Consider the following 9,429-nt stretch of genomic DNA (forward strand, 5'->3'; position numbering starts at 1 on the left):
TACAAATGTCTAGCTTTTCAGGGTTAGACAGTGATGGGCTGGGCTTGGCCTGTTATGGCACAAACAAAAGCAAGGCAGTCAGGTCTCGGTCAGGGGGAAGAATTAATCATAGGTGAGACTGATGTGTTGGAGCTGAACCGGATAGGAAATTACAGGTCTTGGGACTGAAGGCGGTGGGCATCCGGGTTACTGAGATGAAGCGAAACAGAACACTCCAATTTATACATGCTGGGGAGCAAAAGGGGACAGGTGGAACCAATAAACTGGAATAGTCTTAGTCATCCCAGTCTCCCTCCCAGTATGGCCAAAAGCCATGTGCCCTCTTTTTATATACATGCAGGATTTTATATTTTCTTTTTCATGTAGGTAATGCATACTGACACCTTTCTCATATATTCCATATCAATGATGTTAGTGGAGTGTGTTTGACACAGCGGGATGTCAGACAAAAGCTCAGCTCCTTCTGCATTTTTGTAATCTCTGTTATACAGTCTCAGCAAGAAAAGGCAGGAAACCTGCATAGTTTTAATGTGTAACAGAGTTTTTAATATCATTTTTTTCACCTGAATTCCTTATGGAATTAAATGTATTAGTATCATAATAATAAGAATATTAATTATTATTATTATTATTATTATTAACAATAATAATAATAATATTTTTCCCACTACCCTGAATAGGATAAGTGGTTACAGATGTTAGATGGATGGATGATATTATTATTATCATTATTATTATTACTCTTATTATTAATAATATTATATTTGTTATAATTATTATGATATTATTATTATAAATGTAATTGTAAGTTATATTATTATTAGCATCATTATTATTATTATTATTCAAAGTTGTTTTATATTGCAAACACAGCCCATGCAGAAACGGCTGGATGTCTGGGGCACCTCGCTGATATCCATATGAAGAGAATGTATAGTTAGATATGGGTGTTAAGATTAAGCTTAGTCATAAAGATCAACAGCGCAGCCATTTCCTCTGCAGCTTTTCATTGCTGATGTTTGTCGGTGACAACTAAAGTCCAGTTTGTTTGTATGAGTAACAGTCCATATTAATGAAAGAACAGAATGCTCACATTGAATGGACAGAAAGTCACACGAATGGACATTTATCCATCCGTCCGTCCGTCCGTCCGTCCATCCATCCATCTATCCATCCGTCCATCCATCTATCTGTCCATCCATCCATCTATCCATCCGTCCATCCATCTATCTGTCCATCCATCCACTTTCCTCCACTTAATGAATAAAAAAGTAATGGATAAGTAAAAACGGATGGATGGGCATTTTTCAAAATTCTTTTCAAAAATGCCCATCCATCCGTTTTTACTTATGCAGTGCCAAGCCTGAGGTCTGTCAGAGTAAGTTCGGGGTGAGCCAGGTCTTCGCAGGTTGTGCTCACTTTGGATAAGAAACACTGATCTGCCTAACGACGTGTTTTTGGACTCTGGGAGGAAACAGGACTGACCAGAGGAAACCTGTGAAACCAAGGAGAACACAGAGGAGAACACAGATACTCCATAAACACACACACACAAACACACACATGTGGGCTATACATATCCTTATGGGGACCGCTCATTCATTTCAATGGGAAAAATGCTAACGCTAACTATGACAACCTTAACCCCTACCCAGCCCTAACCATAACCATAAGTAACCAAACAAAATACAAGAGTTTTTGCACACACACACACACACACACACACACACAGAACTGGGTAGGGAAATCAAACCAATCAAACCACTGGGGGTGTGAGGTTTCAGAACTAACTGCTGAGCAACCACACTGAGCGAGTAAAATGCACCAGATTTACACGTGAAACATCATGTCAGGTAAACCTTATTTACTAAAAGCAAAACTGAGGGAAAATATATCTGCTCAAAACTAAAATGTTCTCATACTATAATGTCTGCAATCCTAATTAGTAGAGTAACTGAGGAAATAATTTGTTAATTCGATTAATTGAGTAGAATGAAAATGTGCAAAAACTCACAGACCTAGTGTGATCATATCTTAGAAGGACTATGTCCTGTTTGAATTTTGTCACATTCCAGCACTGAAGTCATGAATCAAACCTTCCAATAAAAAAAATCACAAGCTCTGCATTTGTAATTAAGTTAACAGACCTGGGACCAGTTGGCATTTGTTTTTAACCTGAAAAAGCAACATAAGGGCTTACAAATTCTGTGCCAGCACTCCTGAAGCTATGGCACTAAGAGGAATGCCAGGGAATGTGTTTTTGTGCCCCAAACACAGAGCGGAGGGCTGTGTAAATGAAACACGGAGCAGGAGCTCTTCAGCTGAAGCTCGACGCGTGTGGTTCTGCGACCGCTGCATTCTTTCGTGTTCCTTTCCAGCCCCGTAACTCAGACGTCACACATCTCAGCACAGCAGGATGGAGGAGAACCAATGCAGAAAGCTGACCTCGGCGACCACATGAGAAAGCACCCATCCCAAGGGAAATCGAAGCCAATGGACAACAACAAGAGATACAAAAACACACCCGCCCTGTGATTGCTGTGTTTTGAATGTCAACTCACCCATCAAATTAGTTCCAGGGTCAAAACTGAGCTGAGGCCTTTTGCCCATATCCCATCTGATCGTCACGCCTCCGGGGAGAGGAATCAAATAAAACGACGGAGAAGGAAATTGTCTTCAACTTCAACAAACCCCCTGATGGCCACTGTGACAAGGCAAACCCCTCCTGCATACCAGACAGAAGCTAAGAAAATCATCATGATAACCTTACCCTGCTGGATAAGTTGTGTTTTAGTCAACGGCTTTCTAACAAGCGTGGAATTTAGTTTGGAACAGAGGGCCAGGCACGCGGCCCCGTTCATTCACTTCGCAGACTGGCTAGTGACAATGGAAGCAGCTTTTTTGCCGCCATTGATGTTGACACAAGCACAGGCCGGTAATTGCTGCTGTTCAACAGCAGACTAAACTGGGGACAACACAGGGGCTTTATTGGAAGATCAAGTGCTGTTTATGCAATTATGTTAGTTTGGCTGACCACAGTGAATCGTCCCTGTGATTCTCATGAAAATGTGCCGCTGCCTCTGGTTGGCAAACTGGGGCATTTATTTTACTCCAAACTTTATTATCTATTAGCATTACTACAGTTCGCATAAATGCAAATGATCTACTGTTCATGATTAAATCTTAAAAAAAAAATGTTTAAATGAGAACCACACACATACACCTCATCTATGACAAAACAGGAATTCATTTCTGTTGTCTAAGTTGAAGAGCAAATTTACAAAACTTACTTAGTCCACAGCATTTGTTTTTCAGAAAAATGTTGGCCTTTGTGAGTCACTGTTGACTTTATGTCATTGGAGGTCTCATCTCAAAAACAACAAGAAAGGCCTGAGTGAATTTTTGAAATTTACTCTTTAGTTAATTATGCTTTATCTGTCCAATCATCCTCAGGGTTATGTCTGTGTGTCTGCCTCTCTATTGCTGGTAAGTGTGCTTCCTGCTCACTTTTAACTGTACTACTGTAAATAGCCACGTGTCTGAAAGACACAATAAATGAAGCAGAAAAAATGGGGCAAAAACCGAAGCATTTCACTGGCGGTTTGAGTAGCCTACCTGTTAATGCCATGGTGCTAATTCAGTGCGGCAGCCAGGCCTGCAGCCTCCATGTCAAATGGTCAGCAGGAGAAGGTCACTCCCAGCCAGCGGAGCAGACAGCCAGATCAATGCATGGCTTTGAAAACGATGACCTCACTATGAGCACAACTTCTATCAGATATGGCCTCTGTACCTATGTACTTTTTAAGCAATCCACACAATATGTATATTTTGTCTTTAATCATCTCTGCCGTGTTTATTTTATGATGACTGATAAGTCTAATTGTTTTTCAAATGCAAATTCAATTCTACTTGTCACATACCAAACACTCCAGATAGCACACATATGTTGAAATGACACAGATTCCATATCAGACAAAAAAGGCTGAACAACGTTGATCTTCAATGTTTCACCTTATATAAACATTGAATCAAGGTTTTGCCACCATCAATTTTTCAATATTGAAAATCTGACCAAAAATCAATTCAGTTTCAACGGTGATAATTTAACACTGACCATAATTCAACGCATTTAACTATAATCCAAACAATATAGCAATAACATGGTGCTATCTGGGACACAGTATGATTTGCAGTGAAATGTTATTTTATAACACTCCGTGACATAAAACAAAACAGTGGGAGCAGGGATAAATTAAAAAAAAAATTCACGTAGGAATCTAACAGTTGGGGCGTACTGACGTCATAATTTTTAAACTTTACTACTTTGGTACAATTTTCACACATATATTTATATTTGCGTTTATACACTATAGTGCGGCTACGATGGTCTCCCTCTCTGACATTAAAAATGTGTTTCGCTTTTTTAACTGCTTAAAGTACCGGAGTCATAGGAATGAGGCCGGACTGTATGGCTCCAGCTCTGCCTCCCAGTGATAATCGGCCGTGCTGTATGAACCAATTTATCTCCACTGACAGAAAATAATTTGCAAAGCAAACAAATTAGCTGCGCTACACTGAGCTGGCCCCTACTCCGGGGGCGCGGCGGGGTGCGGCGCTGCACTGCAGACACGGCTGCCTTAAACTCCATCACAGTCCCGCCTGGAACGGAAACCACGAAAAATGAGCACGATTGACAGTAGATATGAATGCATACTGTTTAGGGATCGCTGTGTGAGCCGGGACGCGGAGAGCACAGTCACAGTAAAGTGGAAATCTTTATTGTCGGCTCGTGATTCTAAGGTAAACTTCCACAAGACGACTTTTAAGAATTCAATGCTGTTTTCCTTACATTTCGTTTGCAGAGAGAATCAGCCATTAATACCCATTTTTCACACGCCCTGGTTAACCCTGCCATATACTTCGCCGTTTAGTCATGGAGCGGATGTCAATTTAAATTAAATGGACATCGGAATATGGTCCGCGCGTTGCAGCCTCGAGGCGCGTCACGTTATCTGCAGCGTCGTGACGTTTACCGGAATGCCTACAGTTCAGGGTTAAGCAGATAATGTGCTTACAGCTGTTTACGGTACCATTTAGTAGAAAAATCACTCTTCTATGCATTGATGTGGTAAATATAGTCATTAGTCACCTATGGAAGAAGTATAACACGTCATTGATTTTACTACTTAAACCGTGACTGCCTTACTCTACTTTCTTCAAGGTCCTTAGACATTTTGTTCATTACGGAAAGTATTGAAATCGGTCGCTAATAACAATTCAGCTTCACCTTGTTTGAATTTTCCACTTAAGGAAAATATCAACATCTCACACTGTTAAAAATGGGCAGCTTCATATTTGTTTTTAAATTATTAGTGTTATTAAATTATTAAAATCCCTCTGCAGAAAGGTTCTGCACGTTAACTTAGTGCGTCAACTGGTAAAATCCTGGGTTTCAATACCACCTGTACAGTTTCAACATCATTGTAGGACTGATACATAATTTGTTGTAAGGTTATACAGTAATTAAAATTAAACGTATTTTACATTCTCCTGCAGTGTTTTATGCCGAGGGTAGCAGTTTCAAGGCTGGACTGTGTGCTTATAAAGAGTGCAGCCACTCTGCACAGTTTGTTCAGCCTGTTTGGGACTTGTATTCTTTTGCATTTTTCCCTCTGTCTGGGGCATCCCAGTCCAAACGTTTGCAGTTAACACATGTGTACACAACACAAGCCTGGCACACAGCATCTTAAGGTTCTTTCTAATCTGAGTGATTTTAGATTAATCTACTTTTCACATTTTCTGTGCTAAACGCTGAGCGTTTAACTACGACATAAGACTGTCCTTGAGTTTCCTGCATGGTGAAAAGCCAGACCTGACTGTGATTGTGACTGATAACTTTTGAGCCCCCTGTCCGTCATTGGTTTCTCAGCAACCCAAGAGAATTGTAGCAAGACTGAACCAAGTTAGTGTGCAAGGATTTATCACAAAAAGACTCATTTCTGCCATATGTGCTTCCTGCATTTAGTGCAGTAGTGCATTATTTTGTTCTGTGTTATATGTTAGAAAAAATCACAATTTTGTAAAAAAAAAAAAAAAAAAAAAAAAGGAGGGGGGGAGATGAATTAATTAGTTATCTTTAATATTTTTGTGATGTCCTGTAAAATTAACAAGAGTTTTGTTGCTGATTATATACGTTCTGCGAACCTAACCATACCTGCCATTCTACTTAATGTATACTACCCCCCCCCCCCCCCCCCAAATGAGCCTTTATTCGAGCATCCCCCTGTGCTCTGGCTTGTGCCTAATAAGCTTCAGGCTCCCCTGTGACCCTGTACTGGAGGAACATTTGCAAGATGGATGGTTTCATTTTGAGTGCATTTGTTAAAACTTGTAAAAAGAGAAAATACTAAACTACTTCACAGATTTTTGCTTCCTTGGTTCTAAAATTAGGGAACACATTTTATAGTATAGCGGGGGAAGACCTCGATCCTAATGCGGAGGACGTTCTTTGTTGGTACTGTTGACATCTTGCAGGGAAATGGCCATTGAGGGATTTAAGTAATGGAGAGCAAAGCAGCGCACCACAACCCATCCAGAATACATCAGGGTTTCATGAGTCCAGTGACCAATCAGAGCTCACGCTTACGGGGCTTAGCCAATCATCCCTCTACTGGACCGTTTCTATAAAGACAGCCGGCCGCCCCCCGGGCAGCATAAGAAAATGTTTTCCCGCACAAGGTGCTCAACAACAAGCAGTACACATAGAGTTTAACGCCGTGCTGTACAGCCTCTGCAGGTCAGGAATGCAGTTCCGTCACTATGTTTCAATATGTCAGCTAACTTTTTTGTAGTTATGTCGAAGCACACAAGTCGATCAGTGGTGGGCACATTTCTGCGAAGTAGGAGACAAAAATATGGCCACGATCGTAGCCTTGCCTTGCCTGTCTTTGCCGATTATAGAGCTGCGGACGCGAAGTCCGTTAAACAAGCCGTCAAACGTTAAATGACACGCTTACGGTTCATAAAGCACAGCGAATGGATCCAGAGGAACGCGACATATCACACCCTCCAGGTATGCAGATGATGGGCAGGCAAAATAAATAAAACAAACGGGAACTTTTCGGCTGAAAGTTTTTTTTTTTTTTTTTAATTCAAGCACTTTAGAGTGGAATAATATCTGAAGTGTTTTTTTTTTTTATTATGCCTTAATTTTGCTTTTATTCACACTTTATATAACACGCAGTGTATTTAAATACTGCAAGCAGAGTTAAACTTAACATATAAAACCTAGTAAATCAAATGAAGAAAGAGGTTTTTCATTATAACTGGCAACAGTGGAACCTGCTTCTTTGAAGGTTGTAATATGTCTAGAACAGGGGAGATTCTTGCTATTTCTTGCTAAGATCAGGGGCTAAGTCAAGTTTACCTGGGGCTTGACTTTTTGTTGAAGAAAGGAAGATTGGCATCAGGGCTAAAATACTTGGGGCTAAGCTTAAAATGCCCGGTGCTATACAGGTAGCTCTGAGTGATCGGACCTAACGACGCCCATGAGTCTAGAACACATCTCCAAATGGATCTTTTCTTGTTATAAAACTGCATTAGAAATGTTGAATGTCTTGCCTTGGTTAAACAAAAGGTATGTTAATGGACCTGGATGTTGATATCCTTTTTTTACACTCATCTTTATTACCAAATAGGTAAGTTTGGCACAGTTCTTATGCTTAAGACTCCAAATAAGACGATCTCGCACCACTAATAAGGAAACGCTGTCAACATTGCTTGCAATTGGATTAATCATTCACTGCCTCCTCTCCATGTGGCTCTCTCGAGACCCCTATGCCCTAAACATCTCCTCCTCTTCTCCCTCTTGCTATCACGAAAAAAAAACGTGGCATCACCCCACGATCCGTCAACAAGGGCTTCAAGGCGATTCCACCCAGATTGTAAGCACATGTAAGCTATTTGAATAGAGATCTGTCTACGGAGAAATGTTTGTTCCTTTATGGTTGACAGTTTACTGACAGTGTAGCTAACATCGCGCAGACCTTCCTACCCAGACAAAGGAGAGAAAAAAGCCTGCGTTTTGTTTCTGAAAGCGTTTCATGAAATTTCTGGCCAATAAACAATAACTGGGGGGACAATTTAAATCTTTATTATTACTTAAACAAACTATTTTCTAAATAGATGGGATTTGATGATTAATAAACCGGGCAATGAAGTTAGTTTAAGAAAATGTCCGAATCTGGACCTTTTAAAGGTATGAGATTTACGTTGCTTTTAGGAAGCGGCAAGCAGTTAGGCAGGAATTTTATGTTAATGGGATTATGGCTCCACCTTCTGGTTATTTAGCGCAAGTTCCAGAACATAATTTTTTAATAATTCAGAGAGCCTATGGTATTTGAAAGAGGTGAACCTCAAACACATTATACCAATGTCATTCAGATGCTTATTAATTTTCTTACCATATTTTGCAAGAAGTTTCTTGATGCAGCGTGGGTCAAAAGTTTCTTGACAGTCCGGTAGATTATTTTAAAATGAAAATTGAAATTTGTATGAAAAAAGATGTTAACTTTCAGTTTACATTTTAAGGTGTTCATGTTTGCATTAGGTAAATACTAAATAGTGTAGGAATTTTCGTCCTTTTAATGCATGAACACCCCAATTCCAGAGCCCAAACCTGTCCTTGGGATCCCCAAGACAATCCACACTTTTGCTCCCTACTGGGAGCTGGGAAGGAGCAAAAATGTGGATTGTCTGGGGGTCCCCAAGTAGAACCAAAAGTAATTGAACAATTAGTTTGGTTTATTCCACAGGTATGTTGTGTTTCATTATTACTTATAGAGTAAAGAACTAGCCAAGATCTTGAGAAGATTCTAGGTCCAACATTTGCAGTTGGAGTTTTTTTGTCTCATCACAAGGAGCAAAGAAGTGACAGTACCAATGCATCAAGCCACCATGCAACTGAAGGATCAGAAGAAAGTGGTCAGAGACTAATCAAAATATTATAGTATGCTAAATTCAACTGTTATTTGGTACATTGTTAAGAAAAAGTGTTGTGATGACATGGGCACTCTCAAATGATCTGTTAGGCAAGTATAGTGAATGAAAGAATAGATGTGTCAAATACTACCATCAAGAAAAGATTATACCATCAACTGATAGAGTTAACCACAACATGCAAAATCCTTGTTAGCCTTGAGAATAGAAAAAAAGAGATTTGCATACATTAAAAAGTCTTGAATGCCGAAGCACAAAAACATCGTGTCTACGCACATCAAAGTGATTGCAACCAAAACTCATTGGACAAAACTTCACTCAGCAGGACAATGACCTAAAAGTGGAATTTTCTGTCTAGCAATCAACTGACCTCAGTCCAATTGAGAATAAATTTCATATTGCAAGACCGGGCTGAGATAAAAAAAAAAAAAC

This window comes from Paramormyrops kingsleyae, chromosome 12, assembly GCF_048594095.1.
Source record: "Paramormyrops kingsleyae isolate MSU_618 chromosome 12, PKINGS_0.4, whole genome shotgun sequence".
Classification (NCBI taxonomy): domain Eukaryota; kingdom Metazoa; phylum Chordata; class Actinopteri; order Osteoglossiformes; family Mormyridae; genus Paramormyrops; species Paramormyrops kingsleyae.